At 42.5% G+C, this 26537-nt stretch overlaps 1 protein-coding gene across 4 annotated transcripts in view; it reads left to right on the top strand.

The window, feature by feature from the left end:
* The first annotated feature begins 730 nt into the window (after positions 1-730).
* The window catches only part of veph1 (ventricular zone expressed PH domain-containing 1), a 264411-nt gene continuing 238604 nt past the window's right edge, over positions 731-26537 (top strand). For all 4 annotated transcript variants that reach the window (XM_060834168.1, XM_060834169.1, XM_060834166.1 and 1 more), the window contains exon 1: positions 731-806. The gene's annotated coding sequence lies outside the window, so the exon portion shown is untranslated. The remainder of the gene's footprint in view (positions 807-26537) is intronic.

The following is a 26537-nucleotide window of genomic DNA, read 5'->3' as shown; positions in this document are numbered from 1 at the left end:
CAGACACAGATAGACAAAGACCCACATGCACACATATATTTTGTGGGGTGAATTTGTACTTGCAGAGTAACATTGTACTTTGCTCAAAACTGCATGCATTCATGTAGAACTCTGAGCTCAAAAACTGCATGAATTTATGTAAAACTCTGTTATCTCACTTTTTACATTAGAATCAATCTAAACATCATGGCATAGACAGAGAACATTGGGGGCTAACACCTTCAACATCTTGTCTAGCTATCACCATTGCTAACAGCTAACCCAAGAATGCAACTTTTTTTTTAAAAAGTTTTTGTGATTTACACATGAAAGAAGTGAAACTATCACTGTATTCTAACAGATGAAAGGCTTAACAGACAACCAATGTTTCAATGTATAATTTCATTTACATCACACTGCAAATTTTTGCTATAAATTCTGTGTTACGATCGAGCCCTCCACTAGCATCGCTCCGAAAGCTAGTGTGCTTCCAATTAAACCTGTTGGACTATAACCTGGTGTTGTATGATTTTTAACTTTAAACCCATTCTGTATCGTTCCTTTTTTTCCTGAAATAGTAATGTTAATTCTCTCCGAGGCGGCAGCTCCCTCGGGAGCCAAGTGGGGAAGTGAGTGTGCCGCTGCTGGGCTGTGAATGGGACACGCCGGCGCTCGGGGGCGCTGCTGGTTTGGGGACAGTCCCGAGTCAATTGGGACCTTTCACCATTCAGAGGAGATTAAACACTGAGATAGACAGACCATTCTGTTTGCTGCTGAGAGGAAACAAAATAAAAATCGCGAAATGTTAGAGTTTTCGAAAAACGAAGGTAAGTCTTGAAAGTCAAATGCTTTCCGAGAGCATTTCACCTGTTTTACTATTTTACTGAAATATCCTGTTCAAACCTTACGGACCAGTAAATAATATGGACTGGGGAAGTATTATTTTAAAAATAAAAAGTGATAACTTAAGATCACAGTGTTTCCTGGTGCAGTGGTCTTCCCGAGTATTACCCTCCTGGTGGGTCACATTGGATGCAGTGACTCTTGTAATGTTCACAAGGATTTGGCTGCGTTACAGATTCTCAAATACTGTTCCTCCGAATTGTCATTTCGTGATTTTTTTTTCTTTCTCCCGGTTTTATACCAATGTGTGAGACTTAAGATGCCCAAGTTAAGTTCAGAGCGTTCTGCTATAATGCGACAGCAGCTCTTGCAACGTCGCGCTGTGGAAAACCGCTAGGGAAACTCGTGCTGGAGGAGATCGCAATACTCGTTTGGGAGAAAGTTCGCGTTATCCAGGATTCGTCAATCGCGTTATAGCCAATGCGCGTTGACGAAACACCGGTTATACCAGAGCGACCTGTCCTTGAACTGTTCAGTCAATTTAACTATCTCTGTCTTACTAAGTGGCGAATAAAAGCAGATATTCGGTTTGGACCTTCATACCATTGACAGATTATATCACAAAGACAGACATCAAAAAGCCTGGGATAAGGTGGGGAAATTGCGCGTCAATGCTCTGTGTGCATGTCTGATCATTACTTTTTAAATGTTGTGCTTTGAAAGAGAAGAAAAAAAACGAAGACTGCACCCTTTAAATGATAAATTTGAGTTGCTCTGAAGCCGGAATTTACTAAAGCAGAAGGGCCGCCTGTTTGTAAAGCAGAAAAAAAGGTTTGCATTCTAAGTTTTAAAAAAAACCCTCAATGCCCGTAGCCCCGCTCCCTAGCCCTTATGGGGTCCATTGGTTACATTGATCTCAACAACAGATACTCCATGCTACCTCACCATGGCTGTCGGAGGCTGTCTTTATTTATAATTTTGCAAAATAAAACTTATTATCAATGATCCTTGTTTTATTCTCTGCAGAGTGCTAGCATTATTGGGTTGCATGATGACTCCGTCGTTAGCACTGCTGCCTCACAGCATCAGGGATCCAGGTTCGATCCCACCCCAAGGCTGCAAGTTTGCACATACTCCCACGGTCCAAGATACACGGATTAGGTAGATTGGCCATGCTAAATTGCTTGTGGTGAGCATACGAGATGCATTAGTTTATGGAAATACAGGGTTACAGGACTAAGGTAGTGGGATGGGTCTGTGTGGGATGCTCTTCAGAGGGTCAGTGTGGAGTCAATAGGCTGAATGGCCTGCTTTGAACTGTAGAGATTCTATGATTGTTAACTGACAGCATTTACTAAACCATTCCAGTAGTGTTAATACATCCGTATACATGATTTGGAGATGCTATTGTTGGACTGGGGTGTATAAAGTTAAAAATCACACAACACCAGGTTATCGTCCAACAGGTTTAATTGAAAGCACACTAGCTTTCGGAGCGACACTCCTTCATCAGATGATAGTGGAGGGCTCAATCGTAACACAGAATTTATAGCAAAAATTTACAGTGTGATGTACTGAAATTATACATTGAAAAATTGATTGTCTGTTAGGCCTTTCATCTGTTAGAATACCATGATAGTTTCACTTCTTTCATGTGTAAATCACAAAACCTTTTTTTAAAAAAGTTGCATTCTCAGGTTAGCTGTTAACAATGGTGATAGCTAGACAATATATTGAAGGTGTTCGCCCCCTGTGTTCTCTGTCTATGCCATGATGTTTAGATTGATTCTAATGTAAAAAGTGAGATAACAGAGTTTTACATGAATGCATGCAGTTTTTGAGCAAAGTACAATGTAACCCTGAAAGTACAAATTCACCCCACAAAATGTGTGTGTGCATGTGGGTCTTTGTGTCTGTGTGTCTGTCTGGGGTGGGTGTTGTGAGTGTGAGAAAGTGTGTGTGTGTGTGTGTGTGTAGGAGTATCTGTGTGTCTATATAGTGCAATGGTGGTCACCTGTAATGTGACATGAACCCAACGTCCTGGTTAAGGCCCTCCCTACGGGTACCGAACTTAGCTATCAGCGTCTGCTCGGCCACTTTCCTCTGCAGCCTGTCCCGAAGTCCACCTTGGAGGATAGTCACCCGAAGGTCCAAGGCTGAATGTCCTGGACCACTGAAGTGTTCCCCAACTGGGAGGGAATCCTCCTGTCTGTTCATTGTTGTGCGGTGCCCATTCATCCGTTGTCATAGCCTTTGCTCGGTTTCCCCAATGTACCATGCCTTCGGGCATCCTTGCTTGCAATGTATAAGATAGACAACGTTGGCTGAGTCACATGAGTACCTGCCATGTACAAGGTGGGAGGTGTCCCCATGCATAATGGTGGTATCTATGTCCACACTCTGACACGTCTTGCAGCGTCTATCGTGACAGGGTTGTATGGAGTTGTCCTGAGAGCCGGGCAGCTTGCTACAAACAATGATCTGTTTGAGGTTTGGCAGTTGTTTAAAGGCAAGTAGTGGAGGTGTGGGGAAAGTCTTGGTGAGGTGCTCATCCTCACTGATAATGTGTTTCAGGTCACGAAGAACATGCCGTAAGTTTTCAGCTCCTGGGAAATACTGAACAACGAAGGGTACCCTGTCGGTTTGCAGCACGTGTCTGTCTCCTGATGAGGTCATTACGGTCCCTTGCTGTGGCACGTCAGAATTGGCGGTCGATGAGTTGAGCATCGTACCCTCACAAGAATGGAGTACGATGCTCAACCCATCGACCGCCAGTTCCGACGTGCCACAGCAAGAGAACCATAATGACCTCCTCAGGAGACAGACACGTGCTGCAAACCGACAGGGTACCCTTTGTTGTTCAGTATTTCCCAGGAGCTGAAAACTTACGGCATGTTCTTTGTGACCTGAAACACATTATCAATGAGGATGAGCACCTCACCAAGACCTTCCCCACACCTCCACTACTTGCCTTTAAATAACTGTCAAACCTCAAACAGATCACTGTTCGTAGCAAGCTGCCCAGCTCTCAGGACAACTCCATACAACCCTGTCATGATAGATGCTGCAAAACGTGTCAGATTGTGGACATGGATACCACCATTACACGTGGAGATACCTCTCGCCTTGTACATGGTAAGTACTCATGTGACTCAGCCAACGTTGTCTATCTTATACGTTGCAGGCAATGATGCCCGGAGGCATAGTACATTGGGGAAACCGAGCAAAAGCTACGACAACGGATGAATGGACACCGCACAACAATCAACAGACAGGAGTGTTCCCTCCCAGTTGGAGAACACTTCAGTGGTCCAGGACATTCAGCCTCGGACCTTCAGGTGACCATCCTCCAAGGTGGATTTCGGGACAGGCAGCAGAGAACAATAGACCGAGCAGAGGCTGATAGCTAAGTTTGGTACCCATAGGGAGGGCCTCAACCAGGACCTTGGATTCATGCCACATTACAGGTGATCACCATTGCACTACACATACACACAGATACACACACACACACACACACACACACACACGTACTCCTATACACACATACACACAGACGTGCACACAGAAACCCACACACACCCTTACAAACACACACACTCCTACACTCACACATGCACTACTTAAGACACTCTGCTGCACTCACTACACACACACATACACTTTCTCACACTCACAACCCCTAACCCAGACAGACACACACATAGACAGACAAAGATCCACATGCACACATATAGTTTGTAGGGTGTATTTGTACTTGCAAGGTTACATTGTACTTTGCTCAAAAACTGCATGCATTCATGTAGAACTCTGAGCTCAAAAACTGCATGAATTTATGTAAAACTCCGTTATCTCACTTTTTACATTAGAATCAATCTAAACATCTTGGCATCATGGGGGGCTAACACCTTCAACATATTGTCTAGGTATCACCATTGTTAACAGCTAACCCGAGAATGCAACTTTTTTAAAAAAAGATTTCATGATTTACACATGAAAGAAGTGAAACTATCACTGTATTCTAACAGATGAAAGGCTTAACAATCAATTTTTCAATGTATAATTTCAGTTACATCACACTGTAAATATTTGCTATAAATTCTGTTATGATCGAGCCCTCCACCATTACCTGATGAAGGAGCGTTGCTCCGAAAGCTAGTGTGCTTCCAATTAAACGTGTTGGACTATAACCTGGTGTTGTGTGATTTTTAACTTTGTACATCAGTATAGATTGATCAAAATATTTTGACAGGTTGACTAGCTCATTGAAAGGTTAAATTTCTTATAAAGTGTGATATTTTCTCAATACAGTATGATTGCATAAAGCTACTTTGATTACCTTTCCTTTGAACAATTAAATGGGTAGAGGGATGCTTTAGAGGTATAAATAGCAAGAAAAATATCGGCCCCTTTTTCTCACCAACCATCTCACCAGTCTCTGCATCCAGCTCATCAACCTTAAACACTTCCACCAACTCCAACTAGAACCCTCCACCAAGCACATCTTCCCCTCACCACTTCTCTCTGCCTTCCGTAAGGACTGTTCCCTTCGACTGTCCTTGGTTTGTGCCACTCTCCCCACCAACCCCTCCGCGACCCCAGGTACCTCCCCCGGCAACCGGAAAAGATGCAAAACCTGCTGTAACCACCTCCCTCACCTCCATCCAGGGCCCCAAAGAGTCCTTCCAGGTGAGACAGAGGTTCACCTGCCTCACTTCCAACCTAGTTAAAAACCACACAACACTAGGTTATAGTCTAACCAGGTTTATTTGGAAGCACTGCATTTTTGGGGTGCTGCTCCTTCATCAGGTGGTTCCAACCTAGCTTACTGCAACATGTGCTCCTCATGTGGTCTTCTCTACATAGGGGAGACCGAACATAAACTTAGGGAATGGTTCACCGAGTATCTCAGCCAGGCCCACAGGGGCTAACCGGACCTCCCAGTCACCATCCATTTCAATTCCCCTTTCCACTCCCTTTCCGACATGACCATCCTTGGCCTCCTCCATTGTCACAACAAACCACGCAGCAGATTGGAGGAACAACACCTCATCTTCCGTCTGTGCAGCCTACAGCCTGAAGGTTTCAAAAATGAGTTCGCCAATTTCAAATAATCTAACTTCCCAGCCCCTACACTTCCCTTCCACTCTTCCCTGCTACCAACCAGATTCATTCCTCCCATTGACCAATCAGGTCGTACCTTCCAACTGTCTTCACCCATTCCCACTTCACCACCCTGTCCCCGCCACCCCCTTTATCTGCAGCTCCCCCTGTACTCAGTCCTGAAGAAGGATTACACCTGAAACGTCAACTTTTCCACCTCCTGATGCTGCCTGGCTTGCAGTGTTCTTCCAGCCTCCTGTCTGTTAAGCAAAATGTTTGCAGCAACTTAAAATAGTCCACTGAATGACCTATTAAAATTCAGTATCATTCCATTTCCTTTCTGATTAAAAACCTAAATTTTATAAAATTGTTCCATAAAACAATCTGTGTGATGTTTGAATGCTTAAAAAAAACAACATTGCAGAATAATAGATTATTGCACAGCACTGTGGTTTATGATTATTTTTGGGTGAGATTGGGATTCTGTATGTTGCACGTTGATAACACTAGAGGCTTCAGATAATACTATTTGGGTCAGGCCAATTATAAATTAAAGAGTTTAAGAGATTGTCATCTTATTGTTGAACAGAAACTGTACTCAGTGATTTGATTTTAAAAAACATATCTTTGCTCCAGTAAAAATAATTTTCCTGTATATTTGGTGATATTCTAATTGACAAAGTGGCTGCCTAAACATTGAGTACATTGTCTCCACACAACAAGGCTTAACGTAATTATGGTATTTTCTAAATATAGCATTAGACCTTTAGACTGTTTTGGGACCTAATGTATCAATTCCGAAATCTGCTTTCAATCATAAATGACAACAAATAATTCTATTAGCATAAAGAAATATTTAAAAAGAAAGATAAAATAAAACACTTATGACCAGGTGAAAGTATGTGAAAACAATTATGGTAAATTGTTCTAAAGGTGGTGTAACAAGTAATATTTTACAAAAATTTTAGACAGTTTTTTTTGGAATTTGTTGTTTGTGTTGTGACTGCTGTAATAACTCATGGTTCATTTGCCTATTTCTTAGAGCAAAATATTTAATTAACGTGAAAAAAACACAACAGGGATGAGTTGAGTGCTGGAACAAATTCTATGTGGTGATTTTCATTTGAAAGGTTTTATTGTACCTGTGGAATTGTAGGTAATGCTGTATTAGTTCACCCTGTCATTTGCGAGATTTGTGTTTCTATTTTTGATGCAGGTTTTGAGTTTCCACCTGATTGCCATCCAGATAGCAGCTTAATGCTAATGAAAGAGTCAAATGTTGGACCATAAAAGATCTTCAGCACTGCCAAATATCCATGAACATTTAAGTCCATTCATTTTAACTTTGCTTGAGTGAGGCTTTGCCCACAAAACTGAAATCCCCAGATGCAAAAGGAGATTTTCTTCCAACTGACTTTATTTTGGAGGTTCTGTTAATTTGCACTCAGAAGCTCAGACATAGAGGCACTTGTGGTCATGCAAATCCAGAATTAATCTGTTGACCAGAATTAATTGAAGCTAGTGGACCTGCCCATATAACACAAAAACCACTTGGTATTTAAAACAAAAAAATTATTTTGATAATTTCGTTATTGTTCCATTCGTCTTTGTTGTGCTGCAGGAGGAAGAAAAAGATGCAGAAGTAGTGGGTGGCACAGTGGTTAGCACTGCTGCCTCACAGCGCTAGAGTCCTGGGTTCAATTCCTGCCTCAGGCGATTGACTGTGTGGAGTTTGCACGTTCTCCCCATGTCTGCAGTCACATTTTGTTCGGAGCAATTAAAGGGCATTACCGAGTGAAGTTTTAATCTTTGAAGGACAGGAAGATAAGTGTTCCAAATTTTTGAGAAGACTTGTAGCTCAGGTTGAGGTTCTGGATGTAGGTTATCTCGCTTAGCTGGAAGGTTCATTTCTAAATGTATTGTCACCCCACTAGGTAACATCTTCAGTGGGCCTCTGGGCAAAGCACTGCTGATGATTCCTGCTTCCTATTTATATGTTTGGGTTTCTTTGGGTTGGTGATGTATTTTCCTGTGGTGATGTCATTTTCTGTACTTTTTCTCAGGGGGTGGTAGATGGGGTCTAACTCGTTGTGTTTGTTGTTGCAAATATTGAGGTATCACTTTGAAGGGAATTTTGTTTTTATTCTGTTGATACTATCTCATCCTAGCCACATAGATCCTGTTTAAGTCATTGATGGATTATATTGCTTGTTTGGTCTTCAGCAATTATTTTGCATGAAATCCTGAGCACACATCCATATTGACCCCAGGATAACATTCAGGGGTCATGAGTTCAATTCCCCAACAGCACATAGTGAAACTTGAATTCAGTATGAAAATGTAAAAGCTGTCGAACATCATAAAAAGCTACCTGGTTTATTATTATCCTTTTAAGGAAGAAAAGCCACTATTCTTAACTGGCTTGGTCCCATTAAAGTGGTTGACACTTATCTGCCCTCTGAAAAGGCCTAGCAAGCCAGTCAGTTGTATCAAACTGCTACAAAGTCTAAAGGAAAGAATGTGACTGGTCACATCACTGAGCATTGATGTAGGCACCAGAAACAATAATGGCAAAATGTCAATCCTGCGAAGTCCTCTTTACAACAACGAAGGGGATATGTTAAAATTAATGAAGGAACAGCCTGCCATACTATTTCCTCAGGCATGACCATCACCGTCTCTGGATATGTTTTGTCCCACAAGTAGGACAAACACTCCAGAGGTGGTAGTGCAGTGTATGCATTTGGGAACGTGTTGTCCTGGGAATCCTCAACATTGATTCTGGATCTCATGAAATTTCAGGGTGTGAGATCAAACATGGGCAAGGAAACCGCTTGCTGGTTATCATCGATTGCACCTCAACCCCACTGCCCGCACTACTCTCAATCATTACTCTTCCATGTTGACAACCACTTCAAAGAAGCACTGCGGGTGGCAAAACTGGAGTCTATGGGAATCGGGGAGGTTGTCCATTTCAGAATCAGGATGTTACTGCAGTTGTTTTTCAAGGTTGTGTCCAGGCCTAACAATCTTCAGTTGCTTCATCAATTACCTTCCCCTCTTCATATGGTCAGAAGTTGGGGTAGACGTTTATTGATGATTGCATTCACAACTCATATCCTGGTCCATATCCTGAATATAATGTGACTATGAGAGGATGTCAGACACTGGAATCCTACAGCAATTTACTCATCTCCTGACTCCCCAAAATCTGTCCACCATCTACAAGGTACAAGTCAGGATGTGCTGGAATACACTCAGCTTACCCAGATGAAAGCAACTCAAACACCACTGGAAAAGCTCAACACCATCCAGGCTAAAGCAGCCTGCTTGATTGGACCCCATTCACCACTTTTCAACATTCATTTCCTTCATCACCAAGACATGGTGTACCATCTATAAGGTGTGTTACAGCATCTGAAGTAAGGTTAGGCAGCATCCAAGGAATAGGAAATTCGACGTTTCGGGCATAAGCCCTTCATCAGGAATCCTGATGAAGGGCTTATGCCCGAAACGTCGAATTTCCTATTCCTTGGATGCTGCCTAACCTGCTGTGCTTTAACCAGCAACACATTTTCAACTGTGATCTCCAGCATCTGCAGACCTCATTTTTTACCCGTGTTACAGCATCTGCCAACCCTGTGGCCTCTACCACTTGCAAGAATAAAGACAGCTTATGGATTGAAATGCCACTAGCTGCAAGTTAATCTCCAAGCTACACACCATCCTAACTTACAACTGATCTCCATTCTTTCACTGCTGCTGGATGAAATAGTGGAAAACTCTAACAGGATTGTAGGTGTCCCCACATCCCAAGGGTTGCAATGGTTCCAGAAGGCAGCTCTCAGTCACTTTCTCAAGGGCAGTTAGCAATGGTGCAAGCCAACATGCCCACATACTTGGCAAATGGTGGCCTTGAAGAAACCTCAAAGTTTTAATGTTCAGATTTTTGTTTTGATCACAGTTCACAGATGTTGTGTACATTTCAGTATTGTCTTAGTAAAGGATTATTTCATGCTGTTCAACTTGATGTAATATTGTTATGAATGAAACCTGTTATTTGTGTGTGTATGAAGCACCTTCCCTCCCTCTCTTCCCCTTTTGGTTGCTCAGTCATGTTACATTTCATATCTCCTCTCTTGGATACTTTGTCCAAATTTCTACTCAGAACGTCACTGTTCTTCTGTCTTCGTCCGTTCCTGCTTTCATTCCAATCTTGAATCCTCCTTAAAATTTCAGAACTACCTTCCGTGTCTCTTACTGTGTTCTCAAGACACCAGTAACAAATTCTTTATAAGCAGCAGTTCCAACTATTCCATTTTCCTCTCTCGCTAACCTTCTCATTTTAGGTGCCCGGCTGGGGCTAATATCGTCAAAATCATCCCACCCTACCAGCTATAACTAGTATTACTCTGTTAGACATCATTAATGAAACAAAAACTGTACCTCTCTGCACCACACTACTATTCTCCCATGGACAAGTTTTGTTCATTTATACCTCCTTATCTCGCAGGACTTTTCATTACATGGTTGGGAAGAAACTTTGAGCATTATATTGGCATTGTTGATACTTAGATTAGAACAGCAGAGGAAAAGGCACATGAGCAGTCTTAAAACTGGTTGATAAATATTATTTTAAAGTCGCAAACTGAAATAACTCTACAGAAGCTGGTATCCCATAACCAAATCGTTGTTTATTTACACATGGGAAGTCCTTGACACTGGTCCAGCTCCCTCAGAACCATCTTTCAGAGTGACAGGGCCTCTGACATTCCTGTTTATTTGTGTCAGACAGGGTTCCGTGATTGGTCCAGGTTAACAGCCCCAATCAGGGCCCTCTGTTCTGTGAGGTCAACCTGGCTGACCTTGTTTTGGTCACTACATCCCTCTCCCTCTGAGTCCTGAGGCATTTTAGCACTGGGTCAAATTCCTCCAATCTTGCATTGGATACAGGCACTGTGCAATGAACAGGAACTTGTCTTTTGCACCCCGGAGTATATGGGAGAAATTCACTCTCTTCTTCCAGCAGCATAGGCATCAATGCAGTGAAATCTGCCATATCCATCTCAGATTCGAGCTGTCTTCACCGCTTGATGGAGTGGAAGAACCCATGGTTTCCAACAGCTTTCCAACTGTTCTGCGGAGCAGGGCACATTTTGCTGTTGCTCCATTTGTGAGTTTGCAACTTCCATACAGTCCACATGCTTGCCCAGGACCGTCAATCCTAATCGAACTTAATACATCACGGTCCTGACCTCGTGTTGACCATGCCTCTTAACTTTGCAGGGCCATTCCCGTGATTCCTATGCCAAACTTTGTCCCCCGCAGTAAACTGCAGAGTCTTGTGTCTGGCATTGGCATTCCTGATGCTGTTTCACCCTCTACACACAGGTCCCAGTAGATCAGATATAAACTGGTGCAGAATCTTCTTCCCATGAGCAATTGTGCTGGAGCTATCCCTATATTTGCATGAAGGGTGGTCCTATAATCAGAGAGGAACCGGGACAGTTTGACATCAAGTGAAGCTGTAGCCTGTTTTCAAAGTTTGATCTGCTCTTTCTGCCAGGCCATTGGATGTTGGATTGTGTGGAGCTGTCCTTATATGTCAAATCCCATTCACCTTGAGGAAATACTTGAATTTCTTGCTGGTAAATGATGGCCCAGAAATCGTGTCTTGTGAAAGATGTTTGCAGCTTTTCAATCATCATCCCAGTGTTTGACAAATAAACTCTATGCACATCCAACCAGTTGGAGTGAATGCCTGAAATGACTAAGAACATTGCACCCATGAAAGATCTGCATAGGTGACATGTAACCAAGTCCAAAGTTTACCCAGCCATTCCCCCAAATGTGGGGAGCTGCTACCTGTAATTTTCGTCCTTGTTCCCACTCTGGGCATAGCCCAACAAAGTGGCTTATATCTATATCAAAGCTTGGCCACTCGACATAATTTCTCACCAACATCTTTTTGGAGACCCCTAGTGGAGTTCAACCAGTATGTAGTGGCACCCTTTGCTCGAGACAATCTCCCTTGCTCCCCATAATAATATGCTGTTCCCTACTGTGATCTGGTGTCTCTGGGTCCACAAAGGTTTCAATTCTGATTGTGACTGCCCTTTGGTTACCTACATCACCATCAGGTGTTTCACTTTTGCCGGGACCACATCTTTCTGCATCCAAAGTTGTATATTGTCGACTGGACATGTATCCAGATAATTTAAAACCAAAACAGATTCATCCAGTGGCAATACACTGGTGATGTATCTGCCTCTGAGAGGCAGATCAATGCATCCGCATTTGTTACTTGACCTCCTGGACAGTGTTCCAACGTGTAATTATACACACTTAATATTAGAGCCCAGCACTGAATTCGGCCTGAAGCTATGGGTCACACTTACATGTACTCTTTAAGTAGACCTAGCAGGGGTTTGTGGTCTGTTGTTATGACAAATTTACTTCCATAAAGGTATGAGTGGACCTTCCTGAGTCCAAATATGACCAGCACAGCTTCCTTCTCTACCTAGGCGTATTTGCGCTCTGCCTTTGCCAAAGTCCTGAATGCATACTCCTTGGGCATTCCACTTCATTGGGCCACCTGTGAGCTCATACTACTTCGATGTCATAAGGTGTGGCATTACATGTCAATACTAGATCTCGCTTGGAATCATTGTGTGCCAAAAGCTGACAGGATGATGTCAATTTCTTCAATTCCCTGAAAGCCACGGTCTGGCTGTGTGACCATTTCTGATGCTGACCCGTTTTTTTAGGAATAAATGCAAAGGTGCCAGAATGGAGGCGAGGTTACGTATGAACTTTCCGTAATAATGCACCAGCCCAATGAACGATCCAGGCTCCGGTACAGGCATGGGTGCCGGGGTACTTTTGATCACTCTTACATGATCTTCCAATGATAGATAATGTCTTCTTGACTCTGCACCCCAAGTAGGTCACTTAAGAAGTTTGGAACATACATCTTTCTCTTCTGAGGCATTTGGCCAAATTACTATGTCCAAGTTCTCTAAGTGCCCCTTATCGGTCTCCCCTGTTATTAGCATGTGATCTCAATAAATGGGGATTATAAAATGTTCTACATCATTCGTTGAAAAAGGCCATAGGCTGATATTACCCCAAACGGCAGACTCGTGCATTTGTACAAACTCTAATGGGTGTTAATTGCACCATTGTTCTGGGAATCCTCACCGAATTGCAATTGCAGGTACGTGTGGCTCATGTTCAGCTTTGTGAAAGACTACACCCCATGCTAGCTTTGCATATAAATCCTCTATGTTAGGGATTGGGTATTTATCCAGCTGTGTAAAGCATTTTGCCATTTGCTTAAAATTACCACAAAGGCGAACCAACACGTCGGGTTTCAAAGTCAATCTGATCAGTGCTGCTCGTTCTGCAAACTGGATTGGTTTAATGATTCCTTCACTTTCCAGCCTTCTGATTTCTGCCTCTACTTCGGGCCATAAGGCAAATGGCACTGCATTGGCCTTGCAGAATCATGGAATTGCTTCCTGGTCAACATACAAGGTGACCTTGGCTCCTTTGATAGTCCCTAGGCCTCCCTGAAAAAAAAACTGGTATTTAAATGGGAGCTCACTCAGGCAGCCATTTTCTAATCGAAAAATGTTCAGCCAGTTGAGGTGAATTTCCCTCAACCAATTTTACTTTTACATCAATCAATGGCAATTGAATGACCTGCTTCTTGTAAGAGACTGGATTCGAAATTGGACTCCCTAATCTGTAACGGTTCCCCACAGTAGGTTCTCAGCCTGGCTGACATCTTGTGCAAACTTAAGGGTTGCATCCTGAAAGAATTTTGTAAAATGCTTGTTCTGCAGTCACTGATACAGCCACACTGGTATCAACCTCCATTACAACAGGGTGACCATTTAACCAGACATTTATTTTGGTTGGTTCAGATTTGAATGATGCTAAACAATTTAACTGTTCCAAACTGGATGTAGGTGGACTTTTAAAGGGTCATCACTCTCCTGGTACTGGCCTCTGAGTTTTCTTGCTCAATTTAGGTCAAGTAGGACTCTTTTGCTGTCTTGAATCTGCAAACCAGCAGCAACTACAGTGGCTCGCCAGCCAGGATCCTGAATAAAATTGCAGTATAACCCTTGTCACATGATCACAAACATTTCAAGACAATTGTAGTATCAATGTTTCATTAGAAGGCTGGGCCAGTCCTCAGTTAAAAGAACCGGTTTCCATTGTAGTTTAATCAAACTCCTGTTGTGCCCATGTGCAGTGACCATGTCCCCTGAAAATAAAAACACGTCCCCATTCGCAGCAATTATATCTCTGCAACATTAATGAGTTTCTGCTCTACATATGTTATTATGGCTCTGTCTCTTTGTGTATTTAAATAGTTCATGTTTCCTTTGTCTGTCCAGTTCTGAATTAAGCTTGCATTCGATATGTTTTCCTTTAACCCTTAAAATCTCATCCAAGATATCGCCACACCAATCTCTCAGCCTGCTATATACTTTTATGCTCTTTTATGTATCTGTTCAGTTTTCTGGATCATTTCTGTATTCTATAATTAAAGAACTTACTGAAGCAGAAGGCTCCACAAATATCCCAATCTTCAATGATAGGGGAGCCCAGTGCATCACTGCAAAAGATGAATAACATTGAAGCATTTGCAGCAAAGTTCAGTCAAAAATATGGAGTGGAAATAAACGTCAGCATCCTTCACGGTTCCCCAATATCCCAGATGCTAGTCTTCAGCCAGTTTGATTAATTCGATGTGGTATTGAGAAATGGCTGGAGGCACTAGATACAGCAAAGATTATTACAAACCCTGACAACGTTTTGGCATTAGTATTGAAGACTTATGTTCCAGAACTGACTGTGCCTCTAAACCAAGCTGTTGCAACACGGGCATCTACCTGAAAATGTGGAAAATTGCTCAGGTATGTTCCTGTACAAAGAAGGGAGGACAAATCCAATCCAGCCTAGCCTTGACATTAAAGTGGCATTTGATTCAGTGTGGGGTCAAGGACCTCTCTCAAAATTAAAGGCAATGGGAATCAGTAGGGAAAGGGAACCAGCAGGCAGTACAGGGATCCCTTGTGGCCATTCCCCTCAACAACAAGTATACCATTTGGATACTGTTGGGGGAGATTACTTACCAGGTATAAGCAATAGGGCACAGGTCTCTGGCACAGAGTCTGTCACTGTTGCTCAGAAGGGAAGGGGGAAGAGGAACAGAGCATTATTCATTGGGCACTCCATAGTTAGGGAGACAGAAAGGAGGTTCTATGGGAATGAGAGAGAGTCATGGTTGGTGTGTTGCCTCCCAGGTGCCAGGGTTCATGATGTCTCTGATTGTGTTTTCGGGATCCCTGCAGGGGAGGGAGTGCAGCCCCAAGTCTTGGTACATATAGGCACAGGGAGGGAGAGGGATTGGGATTTAAAGCAGAAATTCAGGAAACTAGGGTGGAAGTTTAGAGCTCGAACAAACTGAGGTGTTACCTTTGGTTTGCTACCTGTGTCCGTGCTAGTAAGGTGAGGAATAGGGAGAGAGAGTTGAACATGTGGCTACAGGGATGGTGCAGGAGGGATGGCTTTGGATTCCTGGATAATTGGAACTGTTTCTGGAATTGGTGGGACCTTTACAAACAGGACGGTCTTCACCTGAACCAGAGGGGTATCGATATCCTTGGTGGGGGGGGGAGACTTGCTAATGCTCTTCAGGTGGGTTTAAACTAATTCAGCAGAGGAATGGGAACTAAAACTGTAGTTTGAGTATATGGGAGGATGAGAGTAGTGAGAACTAAGATTTCAAGATTGCAAGAAGCCACTGGCAGGCATGACGTTGGTTTGAAGTGTGTCTACTTCAATGCCAGGAGCATCCGGAATAAGGTGAGTGACCTTGCAGCATGGGTTTGTACCTGGGATTTGAATGTTGTGGCCATTTCAAAGACATGGATAGAGCAGGGACAGGGATTGCAGCTTCCAGGATTTAGATGTTTCAGTATAACAGAGAAAATAGTAAAAGAGAGGGTGGTGTGGCACTGTTAGTCAAGGACAATATTACGGTTGCAGAAAGGACATTTAAGGACTTGTCTACTAAGATAGTATGGGCTGAGATTAAAAACAGGAAAGGAGAGGTTACCCTGTTGGGAGTTTTGTATAGACCTCCAAATAGTTCCAGAGATGTAAGGCTACGATAGCAAAGCTGATCCTCAATAGGAGCAAAAGTGACAGGGTAGTTGTTGTGGGGGCTTTAACTTTCCAAATAGTTCAAGTACTTTAGATGGGTCAGTTTTTGTCCAATGTGTGCAGGACGGTTTCCTGACACAGGATGTAGACAGGCTAACAAGGAGCGAGGCCAAGTTAGATTTGGTACTGAGTAATGAACCTGGCCATCTGTTAAAATTGGAGGTAGGTGATAGTGACCATAATTCGGTTATGTTTACTTTAGTGATGGAAAGCCGTAGATATATACCAAAGGACAAGAGTTATAGCTGGGGGAAAGGCAATTACAATTCAATTATGCAAGATTTAGGATGCAAAGGATGGGGAAGGAAACTGCAGGGGATGGGCTCAATTGAAATGTAGAGCTTATTCAAGGAGCAGCTACTGCAGGTCGAGTGCGGGAGCTGTGGTTTGCTAAGAAAATTGAATCTCTTGTCAAGAGGAAGAAGGCAGCTTATGTTGGAAGGAAGAGATGTGATGGCTCAGTTAGGGTGCTTGACAGTTACAAGTTGGCCAGGAAAAACCTAAAGAAAGAGCTAAGAAGTGCCAGGAGGGGACATGAGAATTCATTGGTGGATAGGATCAAGAAAACCCTTAAGGCTTTCTATAGCTATATCAGGAATAAAAGAATGACTAGATTAAGATTAGGGCCAATCAAGCATAGCGCGTGGAGTCAGAGAAGGTAGGAGAAGCACTAAATGAATACTTTTCATCAGTATTCACACTAGTAAAAGACAATGTGGTCGAAGAGAATACTGAGATACAGGTTAGTAGACTAGATGAGATTGAGGTGCATTAGGAGAAGGTGTTAGCAAATGTGGAAAGTGTAAAAATAGATGAATCCCCTGGGCTGGATGGGATTTAACCTAGGATTCTCTGGGAAGCCAGGGAGGAGATTGCCGAGCCTTTGGCTTTAATCTTTATGTCGTCATTGTCTACAGGAATAGTGCCAGAAGTCTGGAGGATAGCAAATGTTGTTCCCTTTTTCAAGACGGGGAGTAGAGACAACCCTGGAAATTATAGACCTGTGAGTCTTGCTTCAGCTGTGGGTAAAGTATTGGAAAGGATTGTAAGAGGTAGGATTCATAATCATCTAAAGAGGAATAAGTTGATTAGGGACAGTGAAAATGGTTTTCTGAAGGGTAGGGCATGTCTCACAACCTTATTGAGTTATTTTTGAGAAGGTGACCAAACAGAGAGATGAGAGAAAAGCAGTTGATGTGTTTATGGACTTCAGTAAGGCGTTTGATAAGGTTCCCCATGGGAGGCTATCACACAAAATGCAGAGGTATGGGATTGAAGGTGAGAAAGCAGTTTGGATCAGAAATTGAAAGAAAACAGAGGATGTTGGTTGATGGGAAATATTCATCCTGGAGTTCACTTATAGTGGGGTGACGCAAGGATCTGTTTTGTGTCCACTGTTTTTCATTTATATAAATTACCTGGATGAAGGCTTGAAGGATAGGTTAGTAAATTTGCAGATGACACTAAGGTCAGTAGAGTTGTGGATAGTAACAAAGGATGTTGTAGGTTCCAGACAGACATAGATAAGCTGCAGAGCTGGGCCGAGAGGTGGCAAATGGAATTTAATATAGAAAAGCGTGAGGTGATTCACTTTGGATGGTGTAACAGGAATGCAGATTACTGGGCTAATGGTAAGATTCAGTGTCCAGGTACATAGATTCTTGAAAGTTGATAGGATTGTTAAGAAGACATATGGTGTGTTAGCTTTTATTGATAGAGGGATTGAGTTTAGGAAACATGAGATCACGCTGCAGCTGTTCAAAACTCTGGTGCGGCTACATTTTGGAGTATTGCATACAGTTCTGGTCACAGCACTATAGGAAGTATGTGGAAGCTTTGGAAAGGGTTCAGAGGAGATGTTGCCTGGTAAAGAAGGAAGGTCTTATGAGGAATGGCTGAAGGACTTACAGCTGTTTACATTAGAGAGAAGAAAATTGAGACGTGGCTTAATTGAGAAATATAAGCTAATCAGAGGGTTAGATAGGTTGGACAATGAGAGCCTTTTTCCTTGAATGGCACTGGCTAGCACGAGGGGACATAGCTTTAAATTGAGGGGTGATAGATATAGGACAGATATCAGAAGTAGTAGGAGTGTGGAATGCACTGCCTGCAACAGTAGTAAACTCGCCAACTTTAAGGGCATTTAAGTAGTCATTGGATAGACATATGAATGAGAATGGAATAGTGTAGTTTTGATGGGCTTCAGGTTGGTTCCACAGGTCGGCGCAACATTGAGAGCCGAACGGCCCGTACCGCACTATAATGTTCTATGTTCTATCGTTTTAGTTATATCTAGCTCAAAGGAAGACGGTAGTTGTTGAAAGTCAGTTATCTCGGTCGGAGGTCACCAGGGTACTGTCCGAGCCCCAAACATCGTCAGCTATTTTGTTATTAACCTTCTCTTCGGCATTAGATCAAAAGTGGAGATGAACGTGCACTGATGACTACACAATGTATACCACATTCCTAACTCATGAGATACTGAAGCAGTCCATGTGCAGGAGCAGCAAGATCTGGATTATAGCCAAGTTTAGGCTGACAAGTGGCAAGTAACATTACTATCACACAAGAACCAACGGTGACCACATGCAACAAGAGAGAAAATAATCATAGTACCTTGACATTTAATTAGCAGCTACCATTGCTGAATGCCTTTATTGTCAACACCCTGGGAGTTATCATTGACCAAAACCTGGACTTGACTACCTATATCAACACAAGAGCAGGTCAGAGGCTAAGAATTTTATACCAATTAACTCACCTCTCTCTCCTCAAAGCCTGTCCACTATTTAAGAGGCACAAGTTAGGAATGTGATGGAATACTGTACTCCTCACTTAGATCACTCTAGCTCCATAATGCTTAAGAAGTTTGTCACCATCCAGGAGAAGTCAGCCCACTTGAATGGCACCATATCCAAACACATTCACTCCCTTCATCACTAGTGTTTACCATCGAAAAGGTTCACTGCAGAACTTAACCAAGGCACCTTCACACATCTTTCCAAACAGAAGTAGTTGTGATTTTGGAAGACACGATCAATAGATATATGGGAAAACTGCCACCTGAAACTTCCCCTTCAACCGCTTACTATCCTGCCTTGGAATTTACATTGTATTACTTCAGTGTCCCTGGGCCAAATCCTGGAATTTTCTCCCTAACAGTATTGACGGTACCTATACCAAGTAGACTGCAGTGCATGAAGAAGGTTGCTCTCCACCACCTCTGAAAGGCAATTCAGGATGGGTAATAAGGCTGGCCCAGCCAGCAATGCCCGTATGTTCTATGTTATTAAATGTAAATTGCAAATTGCCAGGTCTGAAATAACTTGCTCTTTGTTTGGCTCTAGAATGTATTGCTCCAAGAAATCATTCCAAAAATTGCTCTGCATTCATCTTCTCGGCTACCTTTGCTAATTTGGTACATCTGATCTATACCTAGATTAAAATCACCTGTGGATTGTCGCATACTTTTCACACAAGCTAACATTATCATTTTTTGCATAGTCTTCCCTAAAGTGTCATTCCTGTTAAGAAGCCAATAAATTACTTCCACAATTGTGCTATTTGCAAGGGCATGTGTTAAGAACCAAATTCTTTTAACAAGCCCATTGACCCAAAGGCCAAGACAAAGGGAGGAGTCAACACACGATAAATGGTTTAGTCAGCAAACAGAAACAAAGGAGCATCCTGAGAAAGCACAGGAAGCTAACAAAAGAGGACAGAAACACGGGAACAAAGAAAAACTGATGGAAAATGGTGAAAGGAATTAGAAAGAGGAGAATCTTTGAGAACAAGGAAATGTCCTTTTTTTAAAAAAATGGAGGTGGGAGAATAGGCATGGTTCATGTGATGTGGCAGATTGGACAGTAAGCCAGGAGCTGCAGTTTTCATGAGATACGCTACAGTAAAGAAGGTATTTGGTCAGGCACTTGCAGTAGGTTAGAACTTGCTTTAGGGTGAAGTTGTGTTGGCTGGTTCCACCCCACCCCCCCTCCCCCCCAACAAAGATAAACACTTGATGACAATATGCAGTGGTGTCGTCGATGTGACTTTTTTTATATGTGCTTGGTGGTGGGGGTGGAGCACATTTGGTATTCTGTCAGATTCTTGACCTGTGCTTTCTAGATGGTGGAACAGCTTGTGAAGTCAGAAGGTCAGTTATATACCACAGCGCACCCAGCCTTCAGTCTCTCTTGTATCCTTAGTATTTATGCAGCTGGTCTATTTAAATTTCTGGTCAATAGTGACTTGACAGATGTTAATGGTGGGGGGTTCAGTGAACCTCTGCACTTCTGATTTTGTGAAAAGGAAGATAATTGATAAAGCAGCTAAAGTTGGTTTGACCTAAGGTACTGGCATAAGGAACTGCTACAATGATGTCCAGGATTGTCTCACAGCCATTTTTTGTGCTAGGTATTACTCCAACCAGTGTCGGGTTTACCTATGGATTCTCATTGATCTCAGGTTTACATGAAATCCTTAATACTTTACTCGGTCAGAAACAGCCTTGATGCCACTGGCAGTCACCCTCACCTCACCTCTGGAAAGCAGGTCCTTTGTCCATATTTGCACCAAAGCTGTCATTAGGTCAGGAGCTAAATGGCCCTGGGGAAATCCAAACTGAGTGTCAGAGAGCAGGCTATTGATTTGTAAGTGCTGTTTCACAGGATTGTCAGCAACCCCTTTCCATTACACTGCCCCATGGATAACTATATATGACCTAGAAGTTGAGCATAGAGCACCCATCATGCAGCCGGATCTGGATGGTATCTCTATTCTATCTATCCTCTTCAAAGTATGTCAAAAAGCATGATCTCTACACTCTGTACCTAACATAGCTACTAGTTTTATTCCTAGGATTATTTCACTTCACATATGGTCCTAAATTTCACAATTTTTGAAAGGAATACATTCATAAAATTATTCAGCTAAATTTAAATTACTAAAATAGCTATATTAAACAGCATAGCCTCTCATGATGGTAGCGTTCTCGTGGTTATAGTTGCATAAAATAATTATTTTGTCTTTGTAATCCATATCATAGAGTAGTTTATTAGTATTTTCCACGAATATTATACTAAGTTGAAAGGAATTTAATAACATGTTTCTTGTTTAATAGAAAAGTGCAACTAGTCATCATTAAAATTTATCACTGCTCAGGGTTTATAGAAATGTTTTCAAATTATTGCAAATGCAGATTCTCTGAGTGGCTTTTCCTTCATCTGTCTCTGTTCCATGGAATTAATAGGTCCTTCGTGATACAAAAGAGTCCTGTTTCTTTCACTGGCCTCATTTTAAAGGGGAGTGCCATATACAGAACAGGGACTGTCAGTATCACAGATGACTAAACTGTCCCTCTGCTTTGCGCAACAACCTGATTAGAACTTCATTCCGATCAGTTGTTGTTTCTGTTCAGATCAAGCCTAACCAGCTGACTGTGCCACTTAAGACTCAATTTTAGGCGCATTTTACAGCATGCATTCTTTGCATTCCTAGCTCACAACAGTTAAATAGATTGCTGGAAGTGCATGGTTTCAACAGAAAGTTTCCATTGCTTTTTACTTCATAACCATGACTACAGTGTTACAATACAAAGACAGCAGGAACCTTCAGAGTAAGTGGATCACAAGTACGCCTACAGGGACTAGTATGCAGGTAAAGCAAAATTTCTATCTTACTCATGTTTCTTTTGGTGCAAAGAATAGCAATAGGGAATTAGAATTTTCAGTAGTTGCAAACTTTAATTTACTTCATTCTGCTTCGATACTGTATCTAACTTCCACTGACATTGTTTGGCTCGAATGTAAAAGACAAATAAATTGAAGAGTCAATCAAAATGTAGTCACTTTGGGTTTTCTAAAAGAATGTTAACCAGCCAATGCAAGCTCACATGAGCTTCACAGTTTAGCATGACAATGAACAATCCTTTGGGTTGCAAAGAAATTAACTTTTCTAAATTGAGGATCAGTTCTGAGTTAGTTGTGATCACAACTAACTTTGTGCGTGTTTTAATACATGATCTTGCACTTCCTGAAATTCTTACCTTATTTCATAAAATATTTTAAGGAATTAGTCTTTACAAATAAGTTAGATTACAAAATGGAAGAGGAAAATGGGAATTTAAAAAACTGATTCAAGTATAATTAACAAAAAAATTTGTCAAAAATGTGTCTTGTTTTTACATATTGGTGTAATATTAGTAGATGTGCTGAATTTGATTTTACAGGGAACACATTAACAAGATAATTATGCATAGCTGTATTTAAGTGGAATCTGCTCATTTTTCGATTTGCTTAATTTTCAATTTTTCCAATCTACATTTTGAATGAACGCTATCTCAGCCTGTGTGGGCATAACTTTGCTCTATATCTTTATGTATGAAATAAAATGACAGCAAGATGCATTCATAAAGTACCTTGAAGGAAAGTTTAAAAAGTGGAGACCGAATTGAAGGAGCTATTAGGGGTGACCAAAAGCTTGGTCAAAAAGATGAATTTTAAAAAAGTTTCTTTAAAGTGGCAAAACTAAGGAGTTTATGGAGGAAATTTCAGAAAGTGAGGCATGACCACCAACCCGAGGGCAAAGGAAGAATGAAGTGCTTAAGTAGAATCAGAAGAGTGTACGGTTTGATGTGGACTGTAATACTAACTACTATCACAGAGGCGAGAGACTAATGATTATGTTGTATGAAAAGAACACTGGCAAAAGTAATGTAGAAGAGCAGAGAGAATGAGACTGACAGGTCCAGAAAAAAATAACTTTGTAAAGAAAACAAGTCTGTAAAAGTTGCAATCTAATGATGAATCTGTATGAACATCAGAAAAACCACAGCAAGGGCACTGTGAGAAGTTTAGGGTTTATTCCATTAAAACAAAATAGTTTTTCTAGCATCCCATCAAACATATATTTCTCTCCATTGCAAGCAAACCTGCTTAGCCATAAACAGGGAATATAGACATTTGTATGTTCATGACTTCACAGGATGGAAAAGAATAGTCAATAGTATGTAAAATGGACTGCTGCTACCGCTGTCTAAGATAATTCCATCCCAGGAGACTCCCAAATATGTACATGAGTATTGCTGAATTTTAGTTAGCTAACATTGTATAACCCACCAATACATTAGGCATCCTTCCTTTTTCTATAATAATTCAGTTCAGCATCCCTTGTTTACTGATTCAGATTAAAATAATAATATTTATAAACCTTAAAATTAATAGGCAGGTAACATAACCTGACTGGAATAACCTTTCATTTAAGAATTCCGTGTTTATGGAACATTCTAAGGCCAATGGCTTCTTTCTAAAGTATTTCATCTCCAGTCGAAACACACAGCACAAGCCCAGTATTGTTGCAACACTGTATTGAATTTTATGCCATAAAACTGATCTTCTCTATTTGCCTTCATAAAAAAAATCACTTTCTATTAAGGTGCAACTACTTCCCACTATAAGCTGGCAAAGAAAAACAATAATTTAAAATTTACATTTGCATGTTGTTTGTAACATAACATTTCAAGTGAATATTGAATAGTAATTCCGTTGTCTACCATGATTCCTTATTGAAAACATTCCATGTGTCTTTTCATGAGGTGATTTTTTTTCACTTTTGAAAAAACTTTGCTGCACTAGTAACATAACTACACTAGGTGTTTTGTTCTAACTCTGTTAGGTATAGCTAATGATTATGAAGGTCAAGCTCACTGGTGAATTTTATGATATCAGTTAAACCATTGTGTGTAGAGGATGCAGTTTTCAAATGCCTACCTGCTGAGTTTGTCAGTTTAATGCTGATGGGTTGAATAGTAATTGCCGTGTTGGTCCATTATAACAGTCGTAGGAATCCAATGCTTTGAATTTACTTTAGAATTCTCATAATGGATGCCAGCAAAACTTCAGGGATATTTGAAACAGTTTGAAATTTTATCAGATGTGATGAAAGATAACACAGGTTTATAACTTAGTATCTGGATTTCTCTTACACTTGTGTTGGAATTGTTCTTTAGAGAAACAAAAAAAAAATCATTATTCAGAAACCCTTTAAAATTGTTGTGAGGATAAATCAGAAATATGTGTAATTTAAGCTTCACAAATATTCATATGACAATTAACTTATGTTTAGCTGATGCTCATAGGTTGCTTTTCAATAACATGCCCTACGTTTATAATGAGGAAAGTGTGTCCAGCAGGCTAAGATAAAAGATAGGGAGGAGGGACTTGGGGGAGTGGGCGATGGAGATGTGATAGGTGGAAGGAGGTCAAGGTGAGGGTGATAGGCCGGAGTGGGGTGGAGGCGGAGAGGTCAGGAAGAAGATTGCAGGTTAGGAAGGTGGTGCTGAGTTCGAGGGATTCGATTGAGACAAGGTGGGGGGAGGGGAAATGAGGAAACTGGAGAAATCTGAGTTCATCCCTTGTGGTTGGAGGGTTCTCAGGCGGAAGATGAGGCGCTCTTCCTCCAACCGTCATGTTGTTATGGTCTGGCGATGGAGGAGTCCAAGGACCTGCATGTCCTTGGTGGAGTGGGAGGGGGAGCTAAAGTGTTGAGCCACGGGGTGGTTGGGTTGGTTGGTCCGGGTGTCCCAGAGGTGTTCTCTGAAACGTTCTGCAAGTAGGCGGCCTGTCTCCCCAAGATAGAGGAGGCCACATCGGGTGCAGCAGATGAAATAGATGATGTGTGTGGAGGTGCAGGTAAATTGGTGGCGGATATGGAAAGATCCCTTGGGGCCTTGGACAGAAGTAAGAGAGGAGGTGTGAGTGCAAGTTTTGCATTTCTTGCGGTTGCAGGGGAAGGTGCCGGGAGTGGAGGTTGGGTTGGTGGTGGGTGTGGACCTGACGAGGGAGTCACGAAGGGAGTGGTCTTTTCGGAATGCTGATAGGGGAGGGGAGGGAAATATATCCCTGGTGTTGGGGTCCGTTTGGAGGTGGTGGAAATGACGGCGGATGATACGCTATATATGAAGGTTGGTGGGGTGGTAGGTGAGAACCAGTGGAGTTCTGACCTGATGGCGTTGGAGGGGCAGGGCTCAAGGGCGGAGGAGCGGAAAGTGGAGGAGATGCGGTGCAGGGCATCGTCGATCACGTCTGGGGGGAATCTGCGGTCCTTGAAGAAGGAGGCCATCTGGCCTCCCTTTTCAAGGACCGCAGATCAGATGGCCTCCTTCTTCAAGGACCGCAGATTCCCCCCAGACGTGATCGACGATGCCCTGCACCGCATCTCCTCCACTTCCCGCTCCTCTGCCCTTGAGCCCCGCCCCTCCAACCGCCACCAGGACAGGACCCCACTGATTCTCACCTACCACCCCATCAACCTCCATATACAGCGTATCATCCGCCGTCATTTCCGCCACCTCCAAACAGACCCCAACACCAGGGATATATTTCCCTCCCCTCCCCTATCAGCGTTCTGAAAAGACCACTCCCTCCGTGACTCCCTCGTCAGGTCCACACCCACCACCAACCCAACCTTCACTCCCGGCACCTTCCCTTGCAACCGCAAGAAATGCAAAACTTGCAGCCACACCTCCTCCCTTACTTCTGTCCAAGGCCCCAAGGATTCCTTCCATATCCGCCACAAATTCACCTGCACCTCCACACACATCATCTATTGCATCTGTTGCACCCGATGTGGCCTCCTCTATCTTGGGGAGACAGGCCGCCTACTTGCAGAACGTTTCAGAGAACACCTCTGGGACACCCGGACCAACCAACCCAACCACCCCGTGGCTCAACACTTTAGCTCCCCCTCCCACTCCACCAAGGACATGCAGGTCCTTGGACTCCTCCATCGCCAGACCATAACAACACGACGATTGGAGGAAGAGCGCCTCATCTTCCGCCTGGGAACCCTCCAACCACAAGGGATGAACTCAGATTTCTCCAGTTTACTCATTTCCCCTCCCCCCACCTTGTCTCAGTCAAATCCCTCGAACTCAGCACCGCCCTCCTAACCTGCAATCTTCTTCCTGACCTCTCCGCCCCCACCCCACTCCAGCCTATCACCCTCACCTTGACCTCCTTCCACCTGTCACATCTCCATCGCCCCTCCCCCAAGTCCCTCCTCCCTGCCTTTTATCTTAGCCTGTTGGACACACTTTCCTCATTCCTGAAGAAGGGCTTATGCCCGAAACGTCGAATTTCCTATTCCTTGGATGCTGCCTGACCTGCTGCGCTTTTCCAGTAACACATTTTCAGCTCTGATACTCAAGCATCTGCAGACCTCACTTTCTCCCCTACATTTATAATGGTTAGGACAAACACTGAGCATAATGCTTTGGGGTTGCAATAATTTATTTTTTTCCAATTTATTTGCAACTAATTAAGCATCAATAAATGGGATATGTCAAATTTGGTAACAGGTAATTTGCTTAGTGA

The sequence above is a fragment of the Hemiscyllium ocellatum genome, chromosome 13 (genome assembly GCF_020745735.1).
Source record: "Hemiscyllium ocellatum isolate sHemOce1 chromosome 13, sHemOce1.pat.X.cur, whole genome shotgun sequence".
NCBI classification, from domain to species: domain Eukaryota; kingdom Metazoa; phylum Chordata; class Chondrichthyes; order Orectolobiformes; family Hemiscylliidae; genus Hemiscyllium; species Hemiscyllium ocellatum.
The sequence above is the reverse complement of the archived record's forward strand: the minus strand, read 5'-3'. Positions and strand labels throughout refer to the sequence as shown.